The following is a 15,522-nucleotide window of genomic DNA, read 5'->3' as shown; positions in this document are numbered from 1 at the left end:
CCAGTCCATCATGGGCAAAAATACTTTCGAAATGTTGTGGTGCAACAAGGCCTCAAGGCCAGTCTTAACTCCAGTTCATAAGAAACTAAGAACTTACACGAAAGAACTGATACCTGTAATCGGCAGTGCTACCATAAAGGTCTCCTACGATGGAGCGGTGCACAAGCTACCACTCTGGGTGGTACCGAGCGATGGTCCCACGCTGCTCGGCAGGAGCTGGCTGGGAAAGATACACTGGAACTGGGATGACGTCTGAGCGCTATCGCCCGCTGATGACACTTCGTGTGCTCTGGTCTTAAACAAATTTCCTTTGCTGTTCGAATCAGGCATCGGGAAATTCCAAGGAGCAAAAGTGCAGATCCATCTAATTCCGGGGGCATGATCCATCCATCACAAGGCGATAGCAGTACCGTACATGATGAGAGTAAGGGTAGAGATCAAGCTAGATCGGCTGCAAGGAGAGGGCATCATTTCACCGATCGAGTTTAATGAATGGGCCAGTCCTATCGTCTCAGTCCTCAAGGGAGATGGCACAGTCAAAATCTGAGGTGACTACAAAGTAACTATCAATCGTTTCTCCCTGCAGGACCAATACCCACTACCAAAGGCCGATGACCTCTTTGCAACGCTGGCAGGAGGAAAGACGTTCACAAAGCTGGATCTGACTTCAGCCTACATGACGCAGGAACTGAAGGAATCATCAAACGCCCTCACCTGCATCAACACACACAAAGGTCTTTTTGTTTATAACAGATGCCCATTTGGAATCCAATCAGCGGTGGCGATATTCCAGAGAAACATGGAAAGTTTACTGAAGTTGGTCCCACACACCGTGGTCTTCCAGGACGACATCTTGGTCACCGGGTGGAACACAGTCGAGCATCTGCAGAACCTGGAGGAGGTTCTCAGTCGACTCAACCGCGTGGGGCTCAGGTTAAAATGGTCGAAGTGTGTTTTCCTGGCACCTGAAGTCGAGTTCCTGGGAAGGAGGATTGCGGCCGATGGCATCAGGCCCACCAATGCGAAGATGGAGGCAATCAATAATGCACCGAGGCCACAGAACGTGATGGAGCTGTGGTCGTTTCTGGGACTCCTGAACTACTTTTGTAACTTCTTACCGGGTCTCAGCACTGTTAGAACCACTGCATGTCTTACTATGAAAAGGGGACGAATGGGTTTAGGGTAAAAGCTAAGAAAATGCCTTTGTAAAAGCGAGAAAATTGTTATGCTCAAACAAATTGCTTGTGTTGTATGATCCATGTAAGCGTTTGGTACTAGCATGTGATGCGTCGTCATATGGTGTCGGGCATATATTGCAACAAGCTAATGATTTCGGGAAACTGCAACAGGAGTCTGTCTAAGGCTGAGAGAGCCTACAGCTTGATTGAGAAAGAAGCGTTAGGGTGTGTCAATGAGGTAAAGAAAATGAATCAATATCTGTTTGGGCTAAAATTCGAATTGGAAACTGACCATAAGCCACTTATATCCTTATTCTCCGAGAGTAAAGGGATAAATACTGACACATCAGCCTGCATCCAGAGATGGGCGCTCATGTTGTCCGCATACAACTAAGCCATCTACCACAGGCCAGACACAGAAAACTGCGCCGATGGTTTCAGTAGGCTGCCATTGCCCACCACGGGGGTGGAAATGGCGCAGCCCACAGATCTAGCCATGGTTATGAAAGCATTTGAGAGTGAGCAATCACCCGTCACTGCCCAGCAGATCAAAACCTGGACAAGCAAGGACCCCTTATTATCTCTAGTCAAAAGCTTTGTGCTTCATGGGAGCTGGTCCAGTGTCCCAGTTGAAATGCAGGAAGAGATAAAGCCATTCCAGCAGTGCAAAGATGAAATGTCTATACAGGCAGGGACAAATGAGTAGTGGTCCCCAAGAAGGACAGAGATACCTTCATCAATGACCTCCATAGTACCCACCTCGGCATCGTAATGATAGCCAGATCCGATGTGTGGTGGCCCGGTATTGATGTGGACTTAGAGTCCTGTATTCACAGATGTAATACATGCTCGCAGTTAAGCAATGCACCCAGGGAGGCGCTGCTAAGTTTATGGTCTTGGCCCTCCAAACCGTGGTGTAGGGTACACATCGACTATGCAGGCCCGTTCTTGGGTAAAATGTTCCTTGTGGTTGTAGACGCGTATTCCAAGTGGATTGAATGTGAGATAATGTTGGCTAGCACGTCCACTGCCACTACTGAAAGCCTGCGGGCCATGTTTGCCACACACGGCCTACCCGATGTCCTGGTGCGCGAAAACGGGCCATGTTTTACCAGCGCTGAGTTCAAAGAATTCATTACCCGTAACGGGATCAAACATGTCACATTTGCCCCGTTTAAACCAGCGTCCAATGGTCAGGTAGAGAAGCAGTGCAAACCATCAAGCAAGGTTTGAAGAGGGTAACTGAAGGCTCACTGCCAACTCACCTATCCCGACTCCTACTTACCTACTGCACGAGACCACACTCACTCACTGGGATCCCACCTGCTGAACTGCTCATGAAAAGAGCACTTAAGACAAGGCTCTCGTCAGTTCATCCTGATCTACAGGAACAGGTAGAGAGCAGGAGGCTTCAACAAAGTGCATACCATGATGGCACAAATGTGTCACGTGAGATTGAAATCAATGATCCTGAATTTGTATTAAATTATGGACAAGGTCCCAAGTGGCTTCCTGGCACTGTCGTATGGCCTACACCTGCTCCTATTTATTATGTTCTAACTACATTAGGTGTTTCAGTATTACCTTCATCTGGAATGCCCCGTAAATGTCTATGATTCGAACACTAAAAGGACATTCCGTCCATTATGTATATGCTGATTTAAAACACCTAACGCCATGATATAGATCTTGGCAAAAAACATATCTATACAGAACAAAATGTAAATCAACTATCTCGCCCCCGTTCCCCAGGTCGCTGCTCTCTCTGTGAGGCGGTGGGTGGCTCTGAGAAGAGCCTTTGTGTTGTGCTTGGGGGAAAGGGTCACGTTATTCAGCCGCCGAATCCAGAGTGTGCGGCCCTGCCGTTTCAGAGCGTACACCACATCCATGGCAGTGACTGTCTTGCGATTGGTGTGCTCAGTGTAGGTGACCGCATCCCTGATCACATTCTCCAGGAAAACCTTCAGCACCCCGCGGGTCTCCTCGTAGATCAGGCCCGAGATCCGCTTGACACCGCCACGGCGAGCCAGGCGGCGGATAGCTGGTTTGGTGATGCCCTGGATGTTATCACGGAGCACTTTACGGTGTCGCTTGGCTCCACATTTACCCAGTCCTTTGCCTCCTTTACCTTTTCCAGTCATGATCATTCTTTACTGAAATCGCCGCTGAATGTTAATCTCTCGCCTTACCCATTGTCTGTTGAGCCCACTAATGAAACGAGGGCGGAAATTCCTGTCCTCAACAGTCACACCTCGAACAATTTTTAATTTCAAAAATCCCACCAATAATTTTTTAAAGTGCGGATTATGTTAATAAATTCACCATTAGCCAAAGATTTACAAATAGGTTTTATTTCCTTTTATTTTATTCCATATTTCCCTTACAAATTCCAGGCTGTTATAATCAGGATTAAATTCGCGTTCACTTTCAAACTGTCTGTAATGGATTGCAATCAATCTCCACTGATTCTGTAACGGGACACATTCCAGCTCAAACTGTGTAAAAGTTGAGAATCACAAACCACGGATCGATCCTCCGCACAGGCGGGAGTGAGACCAGAACTGGGAAAAGAGAAGAGGGACAGAGTGTTCAAACTGCTCATGTTCTGGTCTGTGTACGAACTCCCATTCTGGTTTGTTACACTGCGGGGAGTCTCGGGTTAATAAACAGATTGACACGCAACAGGAATAAAAAATAAACTTGAAAGGGGCTTGCAAGAGAATGAGGTGACTGAAATCTGAGTCTCATCCCCTGAACAAGCTCCCAATTCCTTGCCAGGCGCAGTAAATGGGAAAGAGCGACCAGGAACCGTGTTTGTAGCTTGAATGGCGGGAAATTCAGCAGCGGCCCTAACGTCAAACCAGACAGTGAGAATTATGAGAATTCGAAACTAAATCCACAGTAGGAACTGCAAAGATTCTCAAACACACATGTTCAGGAAATAATTACAGTAAATTGAGTTTAAAGGGTGATGCACTTGTGCAGCTCTTTCAGAGAGGTTGTGGGTGGCTCTTAAAAGAGCCGTTGGGGTTTGTTCTCTCAGAACAGCATGGAATTTTACTTGGAGCTGGTGAACTTGGTCACCGCCTTTGTCCCTTCCGACACGGCGTGCTTGGCCAGCTCCCCGGGGAGCAGCAGGCGCACGGCGGTCTGGATCACCCGGGAGCTGATGGTGTCAGATTCTGGTATGTGAGTGTGTATTTTATTCTGTACCTATCTATCTCTGGTATATGAGTGTGGCGTTTAATCTGTACCTGTCAGCTAATGGTCTATGATTGTGGGGGTCACTCTCTAACTCTCAGTTTCGGTTATGTGATTGTGGGTTTTAATCTGTACCTGTCACTCCCTAGTATTTGAGTGTGGAGTTTATTCTGTACCTGTTTGTCTCTGGTATGTGAGTGTGGGGTTAATCTGCACCTGTCAGTTTTTGGTATGAAGACAAACGTAGGTCCCTTGCAGACAGATTCAGGTGAATTTATAATGGGGAACAAAGAAATGGTGGACCAGTTAAACAAATACTTTGATTCTGTTTTCATGAAGGAAGACACAAATAACCTTCCGGAAATACTAGCGGACCGAGGGTCTAGTGAGAAGGAGGAACTGAAGAAAATCCTTATTAGGCGGGAAATTGTGCCAGGGAAATTGATGGGATTGAAGGCCAATAAATCCCCGGGGCCTCATAGTCTGCATCCCAGGGTACATAAGGAAGTAGCCCTTAGAAATAGTGGATACATTGATGATCATTTTCCAACAGTCTATCGACTCTGGATCAGTTCCTATGGACTGGAGGGTAGCTAATGTAACACCACTTTTTAAGAAAGGAGGGAGAGAGAAAATGGGTAATTATAGGCCGGTTAGCCTGACATCAGTAGTGGGGAAAAAGTTGGAATCAATTATTAAAGATGAAGTAGCAGCGCATTTGGAAAGCAGTGACAGGATCGGTCCAAGTCAGCATGGATTTATGAAAGGGAAATCATGCTTGACAAATCTTCTAGAATTTTTTGAGGATGTAACTGGTAGAGTTGACAAGGGAGAACCAGTGGATGTGGTGTATTTGGAGTTTCAAAAGGCTTTTGACAAGGTCCCACACAAAACATTGGTGTGCAAAATTAAAGCACATGGTATTGGGGGTAACGTACTGATGTGGATAGAGAAATGGTTGACAGACAGGAAGCAGAATGTCAGGATAAACTGGTCCTTTTCAGAATGGGAGGCAGTGAATAGTGGGGTGCCGCAAGGTTCAGTGCTGGGACCCCAGCTCTTTACAATATACATTAATGATTTAGATGAAGGAATTGAGTGTAATATCTCCAAGTTTGCAGATGACAGTAAGCTGGGTGGCAGTGTGAGCTGTGAGGAGGACGCTAAGAGGCTGCAGGGTGTCTTGGACAGGTTAGGTGAGTGGGCAAACGCATGGCAGATGCAGTATAATGTGGATAAATGTGATGTTCTCCACTTTGGTGGCAAAAACAGGAAGGCAGAATATTATCTGAATGGCAGCAGATTAGGAAAAGGGGAGGTGCAATGAGACGTGGGTGTCATAGTACATCAGTCATTGAAAGTTGGCATGCAGGTACAGCAAGCGGTGAAGAAGGCAAATGGTATGTTGGCCTTCATAGCTAAGGGATTTGAGTACAGGAGCAGGGAGGTCTTACTGCAGTTGTACCTGGCCTTACTGAGGCCTCACCTGGAATATTGTGTACAGTTTTGGTCTCCTAATCTGAGGAAGGACGTTCTTGCTACTGAGGGAGTGCAACGAAGATTCACCAGACTGATTCCCGGGATGGCAGGACTGACATATGAGGAAAGAGTGGATCGATTGGGTCTGTATTCACTGGAGTTTAGAAGGATGAGAGGGGATCTCATAGAAACATATAAAATTCTGACGGGATTGGACAGGTTAGATGCTGGAAGAATGTTCCTGATTGTTGGGGAAGTCCAGAACCAGGGGACATAGTCTAAGGATAAGGGGTAAGCCATTTAGGACTGAGATGAGGAGAAACTTCTTCACTCAGAGAGTTGTTAACCTGTGGAATTCCCTACCGCAGAGAGTTGTTGATGCCAGTTCATTGGATATATTCAAGAGGGAGTTAAATATGGCCTTTACGGCTAAAAGGGATCAAGGGGTATGGAGATAAAGCAGGAAAGGGGTACTGAGGGAATGATCAGCCATGATCTTATTGAATGATGGTGCAGGCTCGAAGGGCCAAATGGCCTGCTCCTGCACCTATTTTCTATGTTGCTCTGTTTCTTTGTGAATGTGAGGTTTAATCAATACCTGTCAGTCTCTGGTATGTGACTGTGTATTTTTTCTGTAACTGTCAGTTTATGACGTGTGAGTGTGTATTTTATTCTATACGTTTCAATCTCTGGTATGCGAATGTGGGGTTTATTTTGTACCTACCAGTTTCTGGTATACGACTGTGTATTTTATTCTGTATCTTTCAGTTTCTGGTATATGAGTGTGTATTTTATCACCTGCCCATCTCTGGTATGTGAGTGTGGGTTTAATCTCTACCTGTCAGTTTCTGGTATGTGAGTGTGTGTTTTAATTTGGACCGGTCAGTTTCTGGAATATGTATGTGTATTTTATTCAGTATCTGTCAGTTTCTGGTATATGAGTGTGGCGATTAATCTGTACCTGTCAGTTTTTGATATATGATTGTGGGCTTTAATCTGTACCTATTAGTTTCTGGTATGTGAGTGTGGGTTTTAATCTGTACCTGTCAGTTTCTGGTATATGATTGTGGGTAACTTGTACCTGTCAGTTTCTGGTATGAGTGTGGGGGTAATCTCATGTATCAGTTTGTGGTATGAGTGTGGGAATTATCCTGTACCTGTCCGTTTCTGGTATGCAAGTGTGGGTTTTAATCTGCACCTGTCAGTTTCTGGTTAAAAAAACATGTGGCTTTAATCTGAACCTGTCAGTTTCTGGTATGTGAGGGTAGGGTTTCCTCTGTACCTATCAATTTCTGGTCTATTATTGTGGGCTTTAATCTGTACCTATTAGTGTCTGGTATGTGAGTGTGGGTGATATTCTGTACCTGTCAGTCTCTGGTATGTGAGAGTGGTTTTAAGATGTACCTTTCAGTCTCTGATATGTGAGCGTGGGGAGTAATCTGTACCTGTCAGTTTCTGGTATTTGAGTCTTGGTTTTATCCCATAGCTGTTAGTTTCTGGTATATGTGTGGGGTTTAATCTGCACCTGTCAGTTTCTGGTAATAAGTGTGGGTTTTAATCTATACCTATCAGTTTCTGGTGTGCAAGTGTGGGTTTTATTCTGTATATTTCAGTATCTGGTATATGAATGTGGTCTGTTTCAATAGTGAAACAGCATTTGATCCTCCCGCTCTGTGTGGCTGTAAGATTCACAATGTAACTCAGCCACTCCGGATCACTGTTGGACTGACAGCTTCTGCTGCCTGTGAGAATAGGATTGAGGCCAGTTCTGTGTCTCTGCGCTCTGTGAGAGATAATGTACTTACTGTATGCGAGAAGGAGCTGCCTGCACTTTTCATTGTGTTCCGGGTGGAAAAAATATCACCTTTATACTGCATCAATGAAGTATTTTGCTTTGAGAATAATAATACCAGAAAAATATTAGTTATGATATGGACAACTGATGGGGAGAATAGAAAATAAAGTAGAAACATAGAAACATAGAAAATAGGTGCAAAGTAGGCCATTCGGCCCTTCGAATCTGCACCACCATTCAATAAGATCATGGCTGATCATTCCCTCAGTACCCTTTTCCTACTTTCTCTCCATACCCCTTAATCTCTTTAGCCGTAAGGGCCATATCTAACTCCCTCTTGAATATATCCAATGAACTGGCATCAACAACTCTCTGCGGCAGGGAATTCCACAGGTTAACAATTTTCTGAGTGAAGAAGTTTCTCCTCATCTCAGTCCTAAATGGCCTACCCCTTATCCTAAGACTATGTCCCCTGGTTCTGGACCTCCCCAACATCGGAAACATTCTTCCCGCATCTAACCTGTCCAGTCCCGTCAGAATCTTAAGTTTCTATGAGATCCCCTCTCATCCTTCTAAACTCCAGTGAATAAAGGCCCAGTTGATCCAGTCTCTTCTCATTTGTCAGTACAGCCATCCCTGGAATCAGTCTGGTGAACCTTTGCTGCACTCCCTCAATAGCAAGAACATCCTTCCTCAGATTAGGAGACCAAAACTGAACACAATATTCCAGGTGAGGCCTCACTAATGTCCTGTACAACTGCAGTAAGACCTCCCTGTTCCTATACTCAAATCCACTAACTGTGAAAGCCAACATACTATTTGCCTTCTTCACCGTCTGCTGTACCTGCATGCCAACTTTCAATGACTGATGAACCTTTTCCTAATCTCCCGCCATTCAGATAATATTCTGCCTTCGTGTTTTTGCCCCCAAAATGGATAACCTCACATTTATCCACATTATACTGCATCTGCCATGCATTTGCCCACTCACCTAACCTGTCCAAGTCACCCTGCAGCCTCTTAGCATCCTCCTCACAGCTCACACCGCCACCCAGTTTAGTGTAATCTGCAAACTTGGAGAAATTACACTCAATTCCTTCATCTGAATCGATAATGTATATTGTAAAGAGCAGAGGACCCAGCACTGAGCCCTGCGGCACTCCACTAGTCACTGCCTGCCATTCTGAAAAGGACCTGTTTATCCCGACTCTCTGCTTCCTGTCTACCAACCAGTTCTCTATCCACATCAGTACATTACCCCCAATACCATATGCTTTGATTTTGAACACCAATCTCTTGTGCGGGACCTTGTCAAAAGCCTTTTGAAAGTCCAAATACACCACATCCACTGGTTCTCCCTTGTCCACTCTGCTAGTTACATCCTCAAAAAATTCCAGAAGATTCGTCAAGCGTGATTTCCCTTTCATAAATCCATGCTGACTTGGACCGATCATGTCCCTGCTTTCCAAATGCGCTGCTATTTCATCCTTAATAATTGATTCCAACATTTTCCCCACTACTGATGTCAGGCTAACTGGTCTATAATTACCCGCTTTCTCTCTCTCTCCTTTTTTTCAAAAGTGGTGTTACATTAGCTACCCTCCAGTCCATAGGAACTGATCCAGAGTCAATTGACTGTTGGAAAATGATCACCAATGCAGCTACTATTTCTAGGGCCACTTCCTTAAGTAGTCTGGGATGCAGACTATCAGGCCCCGGGGATTTATTGGCCTTCAATCCCATCAATTTCCCTAATACAATTTCCCCCTAATAAGGATATCCTTCAGTCGTAATGAATGTTTATGTTTATAATAAAGCAAAGTATCTGAAGAAAGGAAACCGTGATACAAACAGGGTCCTTGTCTGAGCTCACTGCAGTACAGCGGCACTCAGATTTTCCACACCAGGTGTGTATGATGGTTCTACAGAAAGTTATCAGCATCCAGACACAATACAAATCCGGCACTGGTCCATGAATGGGATCACCCGATTAATACAATCGAGGTTTATATCCTCCACTCCCATAGGACTACCTGTAAAATTCTGAATCGCTTTCTGGATTATAACCACAGGTACCTGGGTTGTACAACAATTGTTCTCAGTCTATTGGAACCGAGTTAAGTGCCTGTGCAGACAACAGAATGTCACAGAGCCCGGATCCTGATGTATCTGAGGGAGCGACAATGTATCTCTCGATCACCTTCAACATGGTTCTGGAGAACTCAACGCACTGAAACAAAATTACCAAATTTGAAATGTCTACTTTCTGTCCTGCTGCCTGGAATAGATGCACTTTGTGACACTCCTCACATCCTCACTGTCAGGCTGTGTTTCCACTGTTCATGTCCAAGAACAGCAGTCACGGTGAGATTGGGACTGAATCAGGAACATTCACTACTGATTTGGTGAAAGAAAGCAGCAATGATTTGAAAGAGTGCGGTGATTAACTTTCTCTGTTACCTTACACTGTACACACACAGCCCGGGATATCTCCTCTCCCTTCCCCCACTCACTCCATGTTCCCAAACTACTTCCTGCTCCACTCTGCCTCTTACAAACAGCCCCCGATTCCCCGACACAAAGCCCATTTATAGACACATTCCCAATGTGATATACTGCTGTAAGGAGGCTGCTGTTTGCTCCCTTACTCGGGCCCGGGATATCTCCGCTCCCTGATGTGTTCAACGATCATCAGCCCAGCATAGAGGAAATGGCTGCCGCTGGCAGAGCTGGGGGAGGGGAGGTCGCATGGGCCCTTCCTATCGGTTTAAACACTGGGCGGGGAGAGGGGGGCGGGGTGGGGGGAGCAGGCAAGTATTTCAATGCTGGAGAGTGAAGCCTCGAGGCTGTTCTGGAAGCTCAGAGGCCACGGTCTCTGCTCAATCTGTCACCCTGTATAGTTCAGACTATGGGATGTGAGCGTGTGTTTTACACTGTATAGTTCAGACTATGGGATGTGAGTGTGTGTTTTACACTGTATAGTTCAGACTATGGGATGTGAGTGTGTGTTTTACACTGTGCAGTTCAGACTATGGGATGTGAATGTGTGTTTTACACTGTGCAGTTCAGACTATGGGATGTGAGTGTTTGTTTTACATTGTGCAGTTCAGACTATGGGATGTGAGTGTGGGTTTTACACTGTGCAGTTCAGACTATGGGATGTGAGTGTGTGTTTTACACTGTATTGTTCAGACTATGGGATGTGAGTGTGGGTTTTACACTGTATAGTTCAGACTATGGGATGTGAGCGTGTGTTTTACACTGTATAGTTCAGACTATGGGATGTGAGTGTGTGTTTTACACTGTATTGTTCAGACTATGGGATGTGAGTGTGTGTTTTATACTGTAGAGTTCAGACTATGGGATGTGAGTGTGTGTTTTACACTGTATAGTTCAGACTATGGGATGTGAGTGTGTGTTTTACATGTATTGTTCAGACTATGGGATGTGAGTGTGTGTTTTACACTGTAGAGTTCAGACTATGGGATGTGAGTGTGTGTTTTACACTGTATAGTTCAGACTATGGGATGTGAGTGTGTTTTACACTGTATTGTTCAGACTATGGGATATGAGTGTGGGTTTTACACTGTATAGTTCAGACTATGGGATGTGAGTGTGGGTTTTACACTGTATTGTTCAGACTATGGGATGTGAGTGTGTGTTAATTTTTATATGAATGGAAAAGCAGAATGTTTAAAAGAGAGACTAGTAAATGTAGTTATTCAGCGGGATTTGAGTGACATTGTACACGGATCACATATAGTTAACTTGCAGCTACTGCAAGCAATTAGGAAGGTAAAGTATATGTTGGCCTTTATTACAAGGGGTTTGGAGTATAAGAGTAAAGAAGTGTGGCTGCAATTATGTAGGGCTTTGGTGAGACCACACCTGGATTACTGGGCACAGTTTTGGTCTCATTGCCCAAGGAAGGATATTAGAGGGGGTGCAACATTGAATCCTGGGATAGGGAGATTGAGTGAAATGCACCTATACACTCTGGAGTTTAGGAGAGCTGAGCTCATTGAAACCTAAAAAAAAATCTTAGAAGGCTTGGCAGGGTAGATGCTGTGAGGATGTTTCCCTTTGCTGGATAGTCTAGATCTAGGGGTCATAGTCTCAGGATAAGGGATCAGACACTTCGGACTGAGATGAGGAGAAATGTATTCACTCAGAGGGATGTGAATCTTTGGAATTCTATACACATCGGTCTGAGACACTCAGTCAATGAGTATATTTAAGACAGAGAACAAAGGGAATCAAGGGAAATGGGTATCAGGCAGGAGTTCAGGGTGAAGTTCAGCCATGAATGTAATGAATTGTGGAGCAGGCTCGAGGGGTCTTATGGCCTGCTTCTATTTCTTATTCTCTTCCAGCTGTCAGTATCTGATACGTGAGTGTTGTTCTTTCTTCAATTTTTGGTGGGCGAAAGTGGGTTTTATTATACACTATGTCAGCTTCTAGAATGTGACTGCGAGTTCCACTCTGTTTTTGCCTGTCTCCGGGATGTGAGTGTGGATTTTACTCTGTATCTGTCTGTCTCTGGTATGTCAATGTGGGTATTACCCTGTACCTGTCAGTTTCTCGTATGTGGTTGGGGATTTATTCAGAACGTGTCAGTTTCTGTTATGTGAGTTTTATTCTGTACTTGTCATTTTCTAAATTTGTAACATGGGTTTTCCTCTGTACCTGCCAGTTTCTGGGATGTGAGTGTGATTTTTTTGCATGTACCTGTCTGTTTCCAGTATGGGAATGTAGGTAAAATTCTGTAGTTCTCAGTCTCTGGGATGTGAGTGTGCGTTTTACTCTGTATCTGTCAGACTCTGGTATGTGAGTGGGGTTTTATTCTGTATCTGTCATTTTCTGGTATGTTAATGTGGGCTTTAATCAGTACCTGCCAGTTTCTGATTTGCGAAAGTGGATTTTAGCCTGTATATGTCAGTTTATGATATGAGAGAGTGAGTATCTCTATTTGTCTTTTATGTAAGTGTAAGTTTTACTCTGTATAGCTTAGTCTCTGGTATGGGAGTGTGGATTTTGCTCTATAGCTGTCTGTCTGTGTGATGCAAGTGTGGATTTTACTCTGTATCTGTTCGTCTCTGATGTGAGAGTGTGAGTTTTACTCTGTATCTGTCAGTTTCTGGTATGCAAGTGTGGTTTTCCTCCATCATTCAGGCTCTGGGATGAAAGTGTGAGTTTTACTCTGTATGTTAATATCTGCGACGTGAGTCTGGGTTGTACTCTGTAACTTACATTTTCTCAAATCTGAGTTGGGTTTTATTTTGTACCTGTCAGTTTCTAGTATATGAATAGGGGGTTTTAATCTGTACCTGTCAGTTTCTGCTGTGATAGATACAGCACAAATGCAGCACTATTAGTTTCTGATGTGTGAGTCTGTTTTAATCAGTACCTGTTCGGCTGTGGGATGTGAGCGTGTGTTTGACTCTGCATCGGTCAGTGTCTTTTATGTGGCTGTTGATTTTACTCTGTAGCTGTCGCTCTCTGGGATGTGAATGTGGGTTTGACTCTGTATCTGTCATTTTCTCATGTGTGAGTGTGTTATAGACTGTATGTGTCACTCTCTGTGGTGTCAGTGTGGGCTTTATTCTGTATCTGTCAGTCTTTGGAATGTGAGTTTGGTTTTAATCTTTACCTGTCAGTTTCTGGTATTTGTCTGTTGTTGTTACTCTCCAATTGTTAGTTTCCAGTATGTGATTGTATATTTTAATCAGTACCTGCCAGTTTCTTGTACAGGAGTGTGGATATTAGTCATATCTTCCAGTCTCTGGTATGTGAGTGTGTGTTTTACTTTATAGCTGTCTGACTCTGGAATGCAAGTGTGTATTTTATTCTGTATCTATTGGTTTACAGAATGTGTTAACAAAAACTGAGAGGTACAGAATAAAAGTTATGTGCATATCCATTTTACTCTGTACCAGTCATTTTCTGATATGTGAGTGTGGATTTTAACCTATATCTGCCAGTCAGTCAGTGTGTTACCATATGTGATTGTGATTCAATCTCAATCTGTCATTCAGTGTGCCCGAGAGTATGTATCATTCTGTCTCTCTCAGTCCATGGCACTGTGTGTGGGTGTGGGGTCCATTCTGTGTGTCTCAGTCTCTGGCACTGTGTGGGTGTGGGGTTCATTCTGTGTCTCTCAGTCCATGGCACTGTTTGTGGGTGTGGGGTTCATTCTGTAGCTGTCAGTTTCTGCTACTGTTTGAGAGTGTGAGATTCACTCTGCCTCTGTTAGAATGGTGATGTGTGAGAGTGCGAGATTCATTATGTAATTGACAGTCTCTTGTACGTGCTATTCTTGCTCTGTGTGACTGTTGGATTCTGTTCCTTCTTTAGGCCTATGCTAGTTTGCGATTATCTGTGATTGTCTCAGGAGGAGGTTTGGTTCAGTCCATTACCTCCGTTTCTCTGCTCTTGTATGTTAGTTGCTGGGTTTGAGAGTCAGTGTACCGACACCAGTGTGGATTGACACCGTGTCAGTCAGTCCTTGTGTGTGAGTAAGGGAGTGAAAATGGATCTGTCTCTCAGAGCGATATGTTTGGACTTATTGTACTGTTCCAAGTGACTGTAGGATTCATAATGTAACTTTGGGATTTGGATCACTGTGGGACTGACAGCTTCTGCTGCCTGTGACAATATGATTGAGGTCAGTTCTGTGTCTCTGCGCGCTGTGAGTGATAATGTACTTACTGTGTGTGAGAAGGAGCTGCCTGCACTGTTCCTTGTGTTCCGGGTGGAGGAAAGATCACATTTATTCTGGGGGTGAAGTATTTTGTTCCAAGAATAATGAGAAAAATATTAGGTTCAAGTCATGGACAGGTGCCCTTAGACTATAACAATAAAGTTATAATTAATGTATATTTTTATAATAAAGTAAAGTATCTGAAGAGAGGAATGCGCGATACAAACAGTGACATTGTCTGACCTCACTGCAGTACAGCGGCACTCAGATTCTCTCATCATAATCATCATCATCATAGGCGGTCCCTCGAACCAGGATGACTTGCTTCCACGTGAGTTCACAGATGTTTCAATGAAGGACCCGATATTCCAATCCTGACTCCAATTGAAAGGGTGGAAGATGCCTGTGCGTGGATTTTCTTTAACGTGTGGTGACCATTACACATCAGCCACCACACGGGCTTGACAGAGCTAGGACTTTATCCAGTGGCAAGGATTGACCAGGACTGGCCTGTGCTGCCCCTGGGCCCTCGGCTCTTCTGGGCCCTGTACTCTCATTCTCTGCACCTCCGCCATGATCTCTCAGCGCTCCTCCGCCACAAAACACTCGCCGCATCTCCGCCATGATCTCCCACCGCACATCCACACCAAACATTCGTCGAACCTCCGCCACGATCACCCACCGAATCTCAGCCATGATCCCTCAATGTCCCTCCGCCTCGATCACTCACCACACCTCCGCCACGACCATGAGCAGAGGAGCGGGACGGTTGTGGCGGAGGTGTGGTGAGTGATCAGATTCCCCACACCAGCTGTGTCAGACAGTTCTATAGTAAGTTATCAGCATCCAGACACAACCCAAACCCAGCACTGGTCCATGAATGGGAACACCCGATTGGCAGAGTCCAGGTTTATATCTCCCACTTCCATGGGACAATCTGTAAAATTCTGAATCGCTTCCTGGATCATAACCGCAGGTACCTGGGCTGTACAGCAATTGTTTTCAGTCTAATGAAACAGAGCTGAGAGCCTGTACAGTTAACAGAATGTCACAGATGTATCTGAGGGAGCGACAATGTATCTCTCGATCACCTGCAACACGGTTCTAGAGAATTCAACGCACCGAAACAAAATAACCCATTTTTGAAATGTCTCCTGTCACACTCCTCT

This window comes from Pristiophorus japonicus, unplaced genomic scaffold (genome assembly GCF_044704955.1).
Source record: "Pristiophorus japonicus isolate sPriJap1 unplaced genomic scaffold, sPriJap1.hap1 HAP1_SCAFFOLD_510, whole genome shotgun sequence".
NCBI classification, from domain to species: domain Eukaryota; kingdom Metazoa; phylum Chordata; class Chondrichthyes; family Pristiophoridae; genus Pristiophorus; species Pristiophorus japonicus.
The sequence above is the reverse complement of the archived record's forward strand: the minus strand, read 5'-3'. Positions refer to the sequence as shown.